This window comes from Gossypium arboreum, chromosome 2 (genome assembly GCF_025698485.1).
Source record: "Gossypium arboreum isolate Shixiya-1 chromosome 2, ASM2569848v2, whole genome shotgun sequence".
Taxonomy (NCBI): domain Eukaryota; kingdom Viridiplantae; phylum Streptophyta; class Magnoliopsida; order Malvales; family Malvaceae; genus Gossypium; species Gossypium arboreum.
In genome coordinates, this window is record NC_069071.1 from 96,302,272 (window position 1) to 96,319,772 (window position 17,501).

The 17,501-nt window shown below is 35.0% G+C and overlaps 1 non-coding gene across 1 annotated transcript; it reads left to right on the plus strand.

Annotated features, from left to right (window-relative positions):
• Window positions 1-7,560: 7,560 nt before the first annotated feature.
• Window positions 7,561-7,667, plus strand: LOC128289967 (small nucleolar RNA R71). The gene has a single exon (XR_008279607.1). It is a non-coding gene; the product is annotated as a small nucleolar RNA R71 (small nucleolar RNA).
• The last annotated feature ends 9,834 nt before the right edge of the window (window positions 7,668-17,501 follow it).

The following is a 17,501-nucleotide window of genomic DNA, read 5'->3' on the forward strand; positions in this document are numbered from 1 at the left end:
AAAAATTTTCCATGCATGCCTATTTTTGTCCAAAAACTTAAAAATTGGAAAAATTACTCTTTAAGACCTTCTAATTAATAATGCAAAGAAATTTCATACAAATTGCTTCTAGAACCCAAGTTTTGCAACTTATTCAGTTTGATCCCTAATTACTAATTGGACTCCTTATTCTTAGAATTTTTTCATGAAATTTTAACTGCTCGCGTGATTTCGTGATAGGTTTTAAATATTTATTATTAATCGTTCTTGAAACTAACTATTATCGTGATGTAGGCAAGTATACCTATCGAACAGTAGTATAGTTTTAGCAAGACCAGATTATCGAACCCAAAGGAACTAAAAGTACTAGTAATGACTGTCTTTTTATTATCTGGCCTAAGTATAAAGAGGTTTTGTTTTAACTAACTAGTTGTCTAAACTAAGAATTCACAGAGAATAGAATTGGGGAATGCTTTTGGGAAAATCAATTGAATTAAGACAATACCTAAGGAAAAATCCACCTAGACTGTTCTTGTTATTCTGGCTCCGAATCGGACGATTTATTCATTTAACTTGTTCCGTAGAGATCCTTAAGTTATGTTATTATCCCTATTCAAGACTAATAACATCTAATCCCTAGATTTAATAATTGAGACCTTTCTCTAATTAACACCCTAGGGTTACATTAACTCGATCTATGGATCCCCTTATTAGGTTTCACCCTAATCTGGCAAAATCTTGTCACCCTATGTCTAGGCACGCAAACAACTCCGCTTAATTATGAAAAATGTACTCATAGACAGGGTCTATTCCTCCTCTGAATAAGAGCTTATCTTGAATTAGTTCCTGGGATATCAAAACAAGAATTAAAAACACATAATTAAAAACAAGTTAAATATTTATCATACAATTCAGAAAATAATAACAAGATTCATCTTAGGTTTCATTCCCCTTAGGTATTTAGGGGTTTTAGTTCATAACTAAATAAGAAAACATCTCAGAATAATAAAGAATACAAAACATAAAGAAAACCCAAAACTCTTGAAGGGGAAATTGAGGAGAAATCTTCAGTCTTGATGGTACATCCGGCTTCTGAGATGGATCAATCGGCCTCCTTGGGGTAATTTCTTACTCCCTATTCTGTGTCTTCCTTTTCTTCCTCCTCTAGGGTGTATTTATAGGCTTTCAGATGTGTAAGAGCCCTCAAAATTAGCCTTTTCTGAATTGGACTTAACTTGGGCTCGGTAGGGACACGTCCGTCTGTGTACGATTACTTCAGGCCGTGCTCGAGCCTGCCAAATTGACACGACCGTGTGATCTACCCATGTGAGGAGTTTCAGGCCATGTCGATGTCATACTTTGGCCCATTTTCTCTATTTTTGGCCCTTTTCTTATTCCTTTTGCTCTCCTATGCTCTCCTAAGTATAAAACATGAAATTAAAGCATTAGGAGCATTGAATTCACCAATTCTAATTGGAAATCATCCATAAAATGCGTTAAACATGGGGTAAAAATATGTATAAATTACGGTTTATAAAATACCCCCAAACTTAAGCATTTGCTTGTCCTCAAGCAAAATTCTCAACTCATAATCAAAATAAATTCTTCTCAACTTATAATTTCTATCGATAATATCTCAAAATAATCCATAGGCAATCATACATTGGGAATTCAACTAAAAGAACATAAAAGTTTCAACATTCCAAGTTGAGTATTTAATCATGCAAACATAGGTGTCTCCCCTCATCTAAGTAATTACCTTTGATTCAGAATATCACAGAGTTTCACATTCTCAGTAAAGATTCACTCAAATCACTCGAGGTGTTTAAGGACAATAAATGAAGCATTCAATAGTCAATAATGAAAAGTCATTACCATAGGCTTGCATGAAAATCAAATCTCCACCACTATAATTTAAGATGATACATCAATCAAAAGGTCTTTAGAGGGTTGTAATGAGGCTTGGTTAGGAGGTGTGGTCACAAGCTGAAAGAAAGGGTTAGAATTCGAGATTGAGTTGAAAAATTACTTAACCAGAAAAATAGCTAGTCATCAATTGCGTACAACAGAGCTTTTCTCAGAATATGGAATTTAAATACTGAAGCTTACAAAGTATACATGTTTTTTTTTAAGAACAAGTTAAATAACATAGACTAACTATTAAGAACAAGATATAGCTAAACAATTTATTCAACTCAAATCTCGACAAAAGTAAGGATTAATTTAGGGGATTTCAATAATAATGGGTTAAGGGTTAATATAAAGGGTAATACAAGAAATGGCTTGTTAGGCTCAAGGGGGTTTACTAGGGGTTAATCGTGGAGGTAGGCTTTTCATGGCATGAATGGGTTAATCCTAAGTGCCTTAATCATATTGACATATCAAATCAAATGGTGTGGTCTTGACATGCATAATCAAGCAAGTTCTAGAATAACAGTTCAATACTGACGCACTCAAAACAATAATAAAAGTGAGCATGAAAGAATTAATAGATACTCAAAAGGCTTAAAAATCTCACAACAATTATGGCTTTTTGATGTTTAAAACTTATGAATTCCAACTCAAAGTAATACCTAAACTTTGGGGAAACAACCTAAGATTTTAAATTCTTAAAAATCAACTTATCATGCTTGATTCTCTAATGTCTTGAGGTTTAAACAATCAATGCATAAATGCCTATGTTTTAATTCAATATATATCAATCAACGTCATAAATCAATCAAAATTTATCCTAAATACGATATGAGAGCTTTTCAAGAGAACAAGGCAGTCATTCAGGGATTTTTCTGATAATGAAATAAATACCCCCCACACTTATGATGTACATTGCCCTTAAAGTAAAAAGATAGATATTTGAATATAAAAATAAGATAGGGTGAGAAGTGAAACTTCCTGTATGATGAATTCCTCGAACTGGAGTTTTAGAGAGTAATCGGTGTGAGAGTGGAGGAGGATACTCCGATAGTGGTAGAAGTTCATTAGTCCATAAGTCCTGTGCCAAAAGAATATTATATCTAGTGGTAGCTATGGTCGTGGTCGATCAGGACATGGCAGTCATGGAGAACCTTTCCCATTGGAGTTTTTAGTTCCTATGCGATGATGAGCTTAAGAGCTCTATATAACTGTGATAAAATCAGGGACCTTTTAGGGGATTTTAGGAAGAATAATTACTCATAAAGAAATAACTGAAATTGATAATTAAAATAAAATTCTAAAATCTAATAAAAATAAAAAGTAACTTTAATAAAAATTAAAAATATAAAATAATAAATAAATGTTTTTAAGCATCTTCATTGTTGGATGGTTCGTGAGGTGGGACTGGCGATGAGATGTGGAGTTGCTGACAAATCTGCTGTAGCGTAGCATCAATGTTGTCAAATCATTGAAAACACTGCTGCTAGAATCGAGTGAGGCACTCAGAGATGTCAGCATATGAAACTGTCGCATGAACTAGACGAGAGGGTGGTGGTTGCTGAGTCAGTGGGTCCTCGTGCTATGGAGGGACATCATCAGGAATGTCCTTGTAGGCCTCCTCCTCTGTAGATTGGGCGAGACGATATTGAGGAGGGTAGGTTTCTCGGGGCTTTTTGATCATCCTTATGCTAAGCATGCTCGAGATGCCTTGTGGAGACATCTGGCCAATGAAGGTTAAGGATGATTCTTGGGCTGCGGTGCTGAGGAGCCCGAAGTGTCGAGCCAATCTGTCACATAGGGGCCAATGGAGATGACCCCCTTCCTATGCTACTCCGTCTGGTGCTGAATTGTGAGGGCAATGAAATAGGCAAGGTCGATGACGTACCCGTGCGACATACACCGTAAAAAGTAGGTGTCGTGGGTATTGACGACGCCAGTACTTCTCGCCTCCCCGTTATCGTGTGAGACAAAATGGCGTGTAAGTACCTTAGGGATGGTGGGAGAACTGATACCTTGGAGCGGCTAGGATTGTAGGAGGCAGCGCCAGGGGCCAAAGTGTGCCATCACTTCGAGGGAGAGAAGTGTATATGGTGAGTGGGAGCAGTGTATGTGGCGAGTGAGAGCATGTAGTTCATTCTCCTCCTTGAACTCCTCCATATATAAGCCCAGTGCAGTACCGAACTCTGGGACGCTTAGCTGGCGGATTAATACGCCTAGACAAAATTGGACCGTGCCAGGATCATCGTAGTTTATCATTACGATCTGAAGATGAAACGTTGAGCATAGTTCCATAGTGAGCTCGAGGTATGTTGGCTCGATGATCCCAAAGAACAGTTCCCAAGGGTCGGTGGTTAGGAGGGCCCGAATTGCATCAGCCAATTGAACTTGTTCTACGGTAGCCCAGTCGATGTAGCGGCCTGCAATTGAAGGTTGGGCCCGAAGTATTTGGAAAATTTCTTCTTGGGGCCCTTTGGGGAATTGTAGGAGAGGGTGACGAATTTTCATGGTTGGACCCGCAGAAGATGATGCTCCCTTCCTCTTCTTCGAAGCAGGTACGATAATTTTCTTTCCTCGTAAAGACGACATGGTACCTGCAATCAAAACCATTAATTCATCTTGAGGAATGATCAAAGTAAAATGAAGACAAATTTCAAATAAAAATCAGAATTTCAGCCACAACTTCTAATATTAGCCAAACATAACCAACATAATTATTTTGATAGCATAATTTCTAACATTATCATTGTAATGGCATAAGAATGGGCATAGTAATGGCATGTGTATGACAAAAGAGTAAGGCATTCCTAACAACTTGATTTAACATGAAATGTATGAAAAATAATATAATAATGTAGAAATAATGAACAAAATGGAAATAGTAAGAGAAAAATAAAGATTATTTTAAAAATAAACATTAAAAGTAAGTAGAATAAAGGTGAAAAGAGTAAACAAACACTAAGGGAGAGAAATCGGACGTCAAAAATAGAGTTGGAGAGGGCGCACGGGCATGGTAGGGAGGCTGTGTCGACTTGTAGTGGCTAGGGTTAGGGTTTTTGAATGGGGAAGAAAGTGAATAGTGTAGGGTATTTATAGATTTTGGGTCACACGTCTAGGTAACAAGCCCGTGTTCCCCAATTTCATCCCGTATGATTTACGAATTTTGAATTTGGGCGCATCTGACATTTAGCCCACTCCCGTGTTCCTTGGACGTATGGGTGCACACGGCCGTATCGTACGGCCGTGTTGTACGACCGTGTCTAGCTTTGTTCGCTTCTTCCACGCCCATGTATTAAGACCCTCGCCCGTGTCAATCTAACAGGTTTGACCACCGGTTCTAGACACAGGCATGTTGAACACCCGTGCTATTTTAATAGGTTCACCCACGAATCTTCCACACGGGCGTGTCTCACGCCCGTGTTGTTTTGGCAGGCTCGACTATGGCCATGTCGCATGGCCATGGCATTTTATCGTAGCCTATGTTTGGGAAAATTGTTTCCCTATTTTCACACGGCCCTAAGCACGCCCGTGTGCTTGGCCGTGTCTCTGTGGAAAACCTGTATTCAAGAGCTCTGTTAGTAAGTTAGGTGTTGAAGACTAAATTTTAAAGAAGTTAATACAGTTAGTGTTCGGGTTGCCTCCCGAGAATTGCTTTTTTATAGTCTAAGCTCGACTTACCTCTCCATTGAATGGTCATGGTGGTTCGAGGAGTTTATACTCCTCATTCCTGCTATCATTCTCATCAAAATAAGGTTTCAGACGTGTGTTGTTTACCTTAAAAGTGCCGAACTTGGGATGACTCACCTCAACCGTACCGAATGGGAAAATGCTGAGTATCGTAAGAGGGATTTCTTCGTTCGGTGTGGTAGTGACAATGTGGGGATCTGTGGCCTCTAATAAGACTCTATCTCCAACCTTAAGTTGATTTGGAAAGGTATTGAGCTCGTTCTGTCGTAGATTCAGTTTGTCTAGTGTTCTCGGTTTATGCATCTGCCATTCATCTAGCTCCTCGATTTGTAGCCTTCAATCTTCATGAATAGGTCCTCTACTATTGCTTGAGAATGGCTCATGTACTTATTTTAGACTCATTTCCTGCAAAAAAGGTTGCACCATATTGTCAGTTTTAGTAGAATAGTTTAGACGATCACCTTCAATTTCCAATGTGTGCCGAAATTGCGAGCTTGAAGGGTGATTGTTTCATCTCCAACACGGAGTGTGAGTTCACTTGTGCCAACATCAATAATTGTTTTAGCAGTTGCTAAAAAGGGCCTTCCTAGAATTAAAGGAGTGTTGTTATCCTCCTCTATGTTTAGAACAATGAAGTCAACGGGAAATATAAATTTATTGATTTTAACTAGCACATCTTCAATAATACCCCTAGGAAATCTTATAGTTTTATCTACTAATTGAATGCTCATCCTAGTCTGTTTGGGTTTCCCAAGACCTAACTATTTGAACATTTTGTAAGGCATGACGTTGATACTAGCCCCTAAATTAGCTAATGCATTATTAAAATCTAAACTACCGATTAAGCAAGGAATCGTAAAACTCCCTAGATCTTTCAATTTGTTCAGTAGATTATTTTACAGAATAGCTGAGCACACTGTGTTTAGCTCCACATGCAACGCCTCGTCCAACTTCTGCTTATTTGCTAAAAGCTCCTTTAAAAATTTCATTGTGTTTGGCATCTATGATAGAGCTTCAATAAATGGTAAGTTAATATGTAATTTTTTTAAGAGTTTAAGGAATTTACCAAATTATTCATCTGAACGGTCCTTCCTTGTTGCGTTGGGGTATGGCACACGAGGTTTATATTCGACATTCACTGGTTTGTTTTTATTATGACCTACCTTACCTTGACCTTTCCTTACCACAGTTTCTTGCCTCGGTTCTGGTTCAAGCTTAATGACTCCTTTGTCATCTTGAATATTAATTGCGTTGAGCTATTTCCTTGGGTTGGGTTCAATATTACTTGGCAAGCTACCTTGTGGTCGTTCGAAGATTAGTTTGGAAAGCTGGCCTATCTGAGTTTCGATCCCTTAGATCGACGCTTGTTGATTTTTAAGTGTTGTCTTGATGTTCTGGAAATGAGTTTCTGATACCGATATAAACTTTGAGAGCATCTCTTCAAGGTTCGGCTTCTTTTCCTGTTGATTGGGTGGTTGTTGAAAACCCGGAGGATTTTGTGGTCTTTGATTTCCTTGACCGCCCCACGAGAAATTGGGGTGGTTCCTCCAACCTGCATTGTAAGTGTTACTATATGGGTTATTTTGGGATCGAGAGTTATTGTTACCCATATATTGGACTTGTTCCTTCTTGATGCTAGGGTTGAAGGGTTGATACTCTATGCATGCTCCTCCTCCATTCGTCTCGCACCTCATTATTGGATGTACCTAAGTAGAACCAAGTAAACGATCAATCTTTTTATTTAGAAGTTCTACCTGATTTGACAGTACAGTAACCGAGTCGACATTATAAACGCCTGCTGTTTTAGTTGGCTTAGTCCTCATGACTTGCCACTGATAGTTATTCAGTGACATCTCCTCTATAAACTCATAGGCATCTTCAGGTGTTTTATTATTGATGGTTCCACTAGTAGCTGTGTCAACCATTTGTCGAGTCGAAGGATTCAGGCCATTATGGAACGTTTGAACCTGTAGCCAAGGCGGTAACCCATGGTGAGGGCACCTTCTCAGTAAGTCTTTGTATCTCTCCCATGCATCGTAAAGAGTTTCTAAGTCCATCTGCACAAACGAAGAGATATCATTACGTAATTTAGCCGTTTTAGCCAACGAAAAATATTTTAATAGAAATTTTTTGGTCATTTGTTCCCAAGTAGTGATTGACCCTCGTGGTAATGAGTTCAACTACTATTTAGCTTTGTTTCTCAATGAAAAAGGGAATAACCGAAGACGAATGGCATCATCAGAAACACCATTAATTTTAAATGTATCGCATAGCTCCAAGAAGTTTGCTAAGTGAGCGTTGGGATCCTCATCCTGCAAACCATCAAACTGAACAAATTGCTGTATCATTTGAACTGTGTTAGATTTTAGTTCAAAAGTATTTGCAGCGATAGCAGGTCTAACTATGCTCGATTCAGTTCCTGTTAAAGAAGGTTTAGCATAATCATACATAGTGCGTGGAGCAGGATTTTGATTAACCGCAATTGTAGGAGGTAGCTGATTGTCTTGGTTTTCAGCTATCTCTTCGGTTGGGGGTTGAGTATCGTCCTCTTTCTCGTTCTATGTGTATCTTAAGCTTCGCCTTATTTCTCTTTGATGTTTGCAAACTGTACGATCGATTTCTTCGTAAAAAAGTAGTGGTCCTGACGGGTTTCTTCTAGTCATAAACTATAAAAATTTGCCAAGAGAAAGAAAAAAGTAAATTAATAAATAATAATAATAAATTAAATTAAATTAAACTGCAAGAAAAATAAATGGCTAAAGTAATAAAAATTGAGCATTCCTAATATCTTAGTTCCCTGGCAACGGCGCAAAAAACTTGATCGCGTGATTTCGTGATAGGTTTTAAATATTTATAATTAATCATTCTTGAAACTAACTATTATCGTGATATAGGCAAGTGTACCTATCGAACAGTAGTATAGTTTTAGCAAAACTGGATTGTCGAACCCAAAGGAACTAAAAGTACTAGTAATGACTGTCTTTTTATTATCTAGCCTAAGAATAAAGAGGTTTTGTTTTAACTAACTAATTGTCTAAACTAAGAATTCACAGAGAATAGAATTGGGGAATTGATTTTGGGAAAATCGATTGAATTAAGACAATACCTAAGAAAAAATCCACCTAGACTATACTTGTTATTCTGGCTCCGAATCAAACGATTTATTCATTTAACTTGTTCCGTAGAGATCCCTAAGTTATGTTATTATCCCTATTCAAGACTAATAACGTCTAATCCCTAGATTGAATAATTGAGACCTTTCTCTAATTAACACCCTAGGGTTGCATTAACTCAATCTATGGATCCCCTTATTAGGTTTCACGCTAATCTGGCAAAATCTTGTCACCCTATGTCTAGGCGCGCAAACAACTCCGCTTAATTATGACAAATGTACTCTTAGATAGGGTCTATTCCTCCTCTGAATAAGAGCTTATCTTGAATCAGTATCCTGGGATATCGAAACAAGAATTAAGAACACATAATTAAGAACAAGTTAAATATTTATCATACAATTTAGAAAATAATAACAAGATTCATCTTAGGTTTCATTCCCCTTAGGTATTTAGGGGTTTTAGTTTATAAATAAATAAGAAAACATCTCAGAATAATAAAGAATACAAAATATAAAGAAAACCCAAAACTCCTGAAGGGGAAATTGAGGAGAAATCTTCAGTCTCGATGGTGAATCCGGCTTCTGAGATGGATCAATCGGTTTTCTTAGAGTAATTCCTTGCTCCCTATTCTGTGTCTCCCTTTTCTTCCTCCTCTAGGGTGTATTTATAGGCTTTGGAATGCCCAAGAGCCCTCAAAATTAGCCTTTTCCGAATTGGACTCAACTTGGGCTCGGCAGAGACACGTCTGTGTGACACACCCGTGTGCGATTACTTCAGGCCGTGCTCGAGCCTGCCAAATTGTCACGGCCGTGTGATCTGCCCGTGTGAGCAAGTCTAGGCCATGTTGATTTCGTACTTTGGCCCATTTTCTTTGTTTTTGGTCCGTTTCTAGTTCCTTTCGCTCTCCTATGCTCTCCTAAGTATAAAACATGAAATTAAAGCATTAGGAGCATCAAATTCACCAATTCTAATGGGAAATCATCCATAAAATGCGTTAAACATGGGGTAAAAATATGTATAAATTACGGTTTATCATTAACACAGACATGTTTTCATATCCTAGACCTCAAAATAATCATAAAGTAAATATTTTTACATCGAATCTGTGGTCTCAAAACCACTATTTTGACTAAACCCTATTTCGGGATATTACAAACATACATGTTGTTTCATGTCTCTTCTTAATCTATATTGATAATACCCTCTTTGTGTTAGGGTTACTATTTTACTAGGCACATTATATATTTAGCTCATTTTATACATCATGCCGATTATAACCCAAATCGTCCTCAAGTGATTTGGCCGCATTATACATATTCATTCATGGTATATCACATTAACAATCTCATGAAACATTCAAACATAAACATGCACAACTAGTAGGTTTACAACCTACATCAAGATGAGCCATATCTCATGGCCATACACAAAATGAATAAGCATATCATATAATCCCTTACATTGGCTAGCCAAATGACACATATAGCAAAATGACCAAAAATCCTATACATGCCATTATAACGCAATAAAAGTTTCTATATACCAAGACAAGACAAGTTGATAGTGTGATCGGTGGTCCAACTATCTTCCAATCTTCACAAGTCCGCGAGCTCTGAAAGACAAGGGAAAAAGAGAGGGGGGTAAGCATTAACATGCTTAGTAAGTTCAGATAATAGGAAGGTAAACTTACCAGTTGTTTGGCATATTACCATATTAGACATTCATTCCAACTAGTATAGTATAATTTCCCTATCACATACACTCAATCATCAAGTTAGTCTCATATCAATACATTATAGCATTAATCATAGATAAGCTCATCAATTCAAGAATTTTCATTCTCATTTCTAATTTTAATCCTGTTGAAATTTTCAGAATCTCGATGGATATCCCATTCACCATCAAATCATGCAAGTGATCATTTTAAGTATGCACTCCTGTAAACCTCGCTCTTATGGCGGGATTACCAGTCCAGGCTAAATCCCCCATAGCATAAACTCATAAAGCAATGTTGGGATTACCAGTCCAGGCTAAATCCCTTATAACGACATGTGCTCTAATGAGATCGAATCTGAATTACCAGTCTAGGCTAAATTTAGACCCTATTCGGCTTACCCATCTGGGCTAAATCCATTTCAGCACACATATTCTTCGAGAGGCTAGATCACTAAAGGATCACCCGTTCGAGCTAGATCCTTTCTACCGTTAATTCATTTATGAGAAATCCATTAGATATCCTTTTTATTCAACCGGAACAATTTATCAACTTTTCATCAATGCAATATTTTCATAGATTATTTTACAAAAAATATTAATATTACAATTCATACATGAACATACATTTTTAATGTATCTAATAGTCTACATTTGAGTTATATGAACTTACCTGGAAGATGTTTCAGATTCAAATTTTGGTTACTCTGAAACCTTTTATTTTCCTCGGTTGACCTCTTGAATTGGTCTCTCAGGGTCTATATCAACAAAGCAATTTATCAATACATCACACTATTCATTTTAGGCCTAAATTTTAGCCTAGGCAAAATGACCATTTTGCCCCTAACCTTTCACACTTTTACAAATTAGTCTTTAGGCTCGTATAATGAAATGCATGTAATTTTCTTAGTTACCAAAGTCTAGCCGAATATTTTTCATGCTTATAACAGCCCACATTTTCCTTCATTTCACATTTTACCACATATTTTCACAACTTTTACAAAATGGTCCTTGAAGCTATTTCCATGAAAAACTACTTAGTAAAAGTTGTTTACTATCCTCTAAACTCTTATATTCCTCTATAAAACATCAAAGAGCAAGCATCTAATGGATGGGTAAATTTCTAAACATGAACCCTAGCTTGAAATATGGGTAGAAATAGAGAGAGCATGTTACGAGGATCTCAAAAAATACAAAGAACATTAAAAATGGGGCTAGGGAGAACTTACTATTGAGCTTGAAAATGTCAAAAACCCTAGCTTATGAAACCCTTAGAATTTTCAGCAGCTATGGAGAAGATGATGGCTGATTTTAGCTTTCATTTTCCCTTTTTGTTAATTTTATTACCAAATGACGAAAATGCCCTTCCTTGCTAACCTTTCAAAATTTTCCATGCATGCCTATTTTTGTCCAAAAACTTAGAATTTGGGCAAATTACTCTTTAAGACCTTCTAATTAATAATTCAAAGCAATTTCATTCAAATTGCTTCTATAACACAAGTTTTGCAACTTATTCAATTTGGTCCCTAATTACCAATTGGACACCCTATACTTTGAATTTCTTCATAAAACTTTAAACAAGCATGTTTTCATATCCTAAACCTCAAAATAATCATAAAACAAATATTTCACGTCGGATATGTGGTTTTGAAACCACTATTCTGACTAGGCCCTATTTCTGGATATTACATTTCTCCCCCCTTAGGGACTTTCGTCCTCGAAAGTCTTACCAAAAAGCAAGTTCGGGTATTGGATTCACATGACTTATTCAGGTTCTTATGTGGCTTCTTCCACTCCATGTCTACGCCATAAAACTTTCACCAAGGCTATATTCTTATTCCTCAACTGCTTGACTTCTTGAGCTAAAATCTTGACCATTTCTTCACCATAGGTCATGTCCGATCTAATCTCAACTTTCGCCAGTGAAATCACGTGAGAGGGATCTGATCTATATCTACACGACATAGATACATGGAATACATCGTGAATCTTTTCCAATTCGGATGTCAGTACTAAGCGGTAGGCTAACGGTTCAACTTTCTCAGTAATCTCATATGGTCCAATAAAACTTGGACTCAGTTTTCCTTTTTGACCAAATCTCAAGACCTTTTTCTATGGAGATACTTTCAAGAACACTTTATCTCCAATTTGAAATTTAATCTCTTTTCTTTTCAAATCATCATATGATTTTTGTCTATCTGATGCCGCTTTCAAACAATCCCGTATCACTTTAACCTTTTCTTTAGTTTCCTTGACTAAATCAACCCTATGAATCTGACTTTCCTTGAGCTCTGTCTACTACAGTGGTGTAATGACCCAAATTTTTACAGTTATCAAAAAAGTGCATTTTCGGGTCTCCGTTTCTAAAAAAATAGATTTGTAAATATTTATTAAAAATATTTACGAAGTTAAGAGAGTGATTAATTAAAGTTTAATGAAGCAAATTAGCTTAAATAAAGGATAATTAGATAAAAGGATTAAATTGAATGAAGTGTGAAAGTTTAATTATAGAATAAAGAAAATTAAAATGACTAAATAAGTAAAAAGCCAAAAAGAGTGCCAAGTGTATGGCAAAAAAATACAAGTATAATAAATATAATACACACATTTGTAATACATATATTTATTTGCTTATTATTTAAGTAAATATTAATGTATTTATTATTATTAAATTACTATTATATGATAAATAAATAAATAAGTTAACAAATGTATGGTATGTATAGTGACATGTATGATACTAATATACATACATTTGTAAAATACATGTATATTTACTTATTATATAAGTATATTATTAAATTATATATTATTATTAAGTAAAAGATATTTATATAATAAATAGATTAAAGAAAGACAAATGTAATAATATATGTGTATACAAATGTAAAATAGATATTGAATATTAAATAGATATTTTATTATAGCTATTATTAAGTTATTATAATATATATATATATATATATATATATATATAAAGTAAAAGAAATAAAAAGAAAAGAATAGAAAAGAAAGAAAGGATGAAACGAAAAGAGAGCAGGGAAAGAAAGAAGGAAGGAAAAAAGAAAGAAGGAAAAAGGGAAAAATTGGATTTCAAGGCTTGAAAGTTAAATAGGTAAGTCAATTTAGCCCTTTTTACTTAATTTTGATGTTTTGGAAGCTTTGGGACAAGGTTTTGATGAAATTAAGTGAATATTTTGAAAGTTATTAGATTTTTAAATATTGTTCATGTTGAATAAAAGATGAATTAGGGGTTAGATTGATAGGAATTCAAGTTAGAAATGAAATAAGGATTGAATTGTAAATTAATTCATAAGTTTTATGTTGTAGGGACTAAATTGATGAAATTTCGAAATTAGGAAAATATGCTGGAAATTTAATAGTTAAGTATGAGTTTAGTTAAAAATCGAGTAGAAATAAAGTACGAATTAAGATAGAAAAGTAAGTGAATTTAGTTAGGATTAAATTGAAATTAAAAGTAGAAAATCAACATTTTGCACTAAAACTATTTTGGACAGCAGCAGTAGTCTAAGTTTGAAAAATCACCAAAAATTTTAGAAATTGAATTAGAGGATTAATAAAATATTGAATTAAATATTGTTAAGTCTAGTTTCTTATAGAAGAAACGGTGTAAGCAATTGAGTTGTAAATTATGAGATATAATGAATTGTGTCCGACAAGGTCAGAATGAATTTGGGTTCCCCTGTTTAGACTTTGAAAAATCACAAAAAATTGAATAATAATAATTTGAGGCTTAAAGTTATATTTTTAGAATTCATAATGAGTCTATTTTCAGGATAAATCAACGGGAATATTATCCGAGTTCTGTACTGTGAGATAATTAATTTTGAGTGAAGAAGGGTCGGAACTGTTAGACAGCAGAATAAGGGTGAATTTAAAGAATAAAATGTACCAAATTTCTAAACTAAAAATTCTGAAAATTTTATGGTAAGAAGATATATTAGTCTAGTTTCAGGAAAAATTAACAGATCTTAATTTAGAGTTCTGTATCTCGAGTTATAAATAATTTAGTGAGTATGACACAGATGGATAGCTTGAATATTCATAAAAGTAAATAATAAAAATTATAGATAATGTTACTTACAAGTGTGTTATATACACTAAGGATGTGGAATGGAGAGGAGGAGGAGGAAAAATATGTATGAATATTCATCTAGCATGGCTAATTTGCATGTTTTAGGCTCAGGGACTAAATTGAATAAAAGCAAAACTTTATGGGTAATTTTGTAAAAATGTCAAAAATGACCAAATTGTACGAAAAGGATTATTTTATTATTTAAATTACAAAATTGAATGAAATTATTAATTTAGTTCTAGATCGGGGGAAAACATGTTTTAGGAATTAAATTGAAAAGTGTTGAAATTATGGAAAATTCTGATATTTTATAGAATTCATGGATTGTTATCAATATGTATGAGAATAATATCTAGAAATACGGATTAAATTGCAAGAATTTTATTTTCCTGACCCTAAGGATGAAATCGTCATTAATTAAAAGTTTAGGGGCAAAATGGTAATTTTTCCTAGAGCATTAATTAAATGCATTAGAATGTGAAATGAATGAAAATGATGATCAAATTTATTTATTAAGATCCGGACGACTCAAAAATGAGACTTGATCGTGGAAAATAAAAGATATCGGATTAATGAAATTATAAACACAAACAAGCAATGAGGTAAGTTTGTGTAACTTGAATTGTATTTTAAATACTTGAAATATGTGGTTATGTGATGAAAATATGATTTGAATGTTCAATTCATGATAATTGATGAAATATTACTAATACTCGATATAAATTGAAAATAAAGCCGGTTGAATGAAAGGAAAATTCGATGGATCTCTAAAAGGAATTGACGGTAAAAGGATCTAGCAGGACGGTGATCCTATTCGATACTGACCCTCCCGAAGAATACGTGTAAAATGGATTTAGCCGGACGGGTAATCCAAATTAGGTTCAATTTAGCTTTGGGACCGTAATTCAGATCCAAGCTCATTAGAGTAATTGTCATTGCGAGGATTTAGCCCGGACCGGTAATCCCATCGTAAGGATGAGGTTCATGGAGTGTGCTCTCTGATATGAAATGTGTAAGACCATGGTTGAAAGATACCATGGCAACGTGATATGAAATGAATAAGACCATGGTTGAAAGATACCATGGCAACGTGACATGAAAAGAATAAGACCATGGTTGAAAAATACCATGGCAACCTGATATGAAATGTGTAAGACCATGGTTGAAAGATACCATGGCAACCTGATATGAAATGAATAAGACCATGGTTGAAAGATACCATGGCAACGTGACATGAAAAGAATAAGACCATGGTTGATAGATACCATGGCAACCTGATATGAAATGTGTAAGACCATGGTTGAAAGATACCATGGCAACCTGATATGAAATGAATAAGACCATGGTTGAAAGATACCATGGCAACGTGACATGAAAAGAATAAGACCATGGTTGAAAGATACCATGGCAACATGACAGAAAATGAATGAGTAAGACCATAGTTGAAAGAAACTATGGCCTCATGTCAAAGATAAATAAGACCGTGGATGGGAGACGCTATGACATCTATTGAACAATTGATATTCTGGTAATACTTATCAGATGACGAATGGTTATATAAAATGGTTGTGTGAAATGTTTACAAGAACTGGTCATATGGAAATATATGTACAAAATAGTTGTATGAAATAATTATGAAGATAAATAAACGAAATAAGTATAAGTACATGGAATATAATTTATGTCAAGTTTGATATAAACTATTACCTAATAAATATACATAAAATATATGGAAATGATGGAGCATGAAATATTGATATAATGAAATGAATGATATATGCTTATGAAGAAACGGTAAGAGCATGATATGTTTCATGACATGTACATATATGATTATCTTTGATATGTTGATACAAGGAAATTATGTAAGTTGAGACTATTATTAAACTCAAGTGCGATATGTAGAGAAAATAAGTATATCAATGTTGAATTTAGATGAAATGTGTGCAAGTATACTAACAATGATGTTGTTTGACGCTTAGACAAGTGCCAAACTATTGATTGAACGGTAACATGTTTAATTATAAGGAGCATTGAAATAGTAACTACTTAGATGAAAATAAAATTTAAGATTTTGCGAAAAAATTTTTTATAATCTCGATTTAATTCTGGTTGGTTTCTAATGTATGTTTGGGGCTTCGAGGGCCCAATAGAGAGACGTTATGATTATTTCTAAAATATGAATAATAAATGACTCAGAATTATCTAAAAATATTCAGTAAACTCCGGTAATGCCTCGTACCCTATTCCGACAATGGATACGAGTAGGGGGTGTTACAAGTGGAGTCCGGCACCTCCGGCCATACAATGCCTCATAAGGTGCCATCTTTAAACCCGTCTGGAAATTGTTGTTATAGGCGAATTCCACCAATGGTAAGTATTTTTTCCCAACTACCCTGAAATTCAAGGATGTAACACCGTAACATGTCCTCAAGAGTCTAAATTGTCCGCTCAGACTGACCATCAGTCTATGGGTGAAATGCCGTAGTAAAACTCAACTTAGTACCCAAGGCTTGTTGTAGTTTCTTCCAAAATCTTGAAGTGAATCTCGGGTCCCTATCTGAGATAATTGATAACGGTACCCCGTGTAATCTCATAATCTCAGATATGTACAAGTTAGACAATCTATCCAGAGAGTAATATGTTCGAACCGAAAAGAAGTGAGCTAAGTTCGTTAGTCTATCCACCACAACCCAAACAACATCTTTCTTTTTCAGGGTTAACGGTAATCCGGTCACGAAATCTATGGTAATCCTATCCCATTTTCATTCTGGGACCATCACAGGCTGTAATAAACCCGAAGGTACTTAGTATTCAGCCTTGACCTGTTGACATACAAGCATTTCGATACGAATTCAGAGATATCTCTTTTCATACCATTCCACCAATACATTGTCTTTTAATCATTGTACATCTTGGTACTTCCCGGATGAATAGATAAACGACTATCATATGCCACTTGTAAAATTTTTTGAATAAGCTCGTCATTTCTTGGTACACCT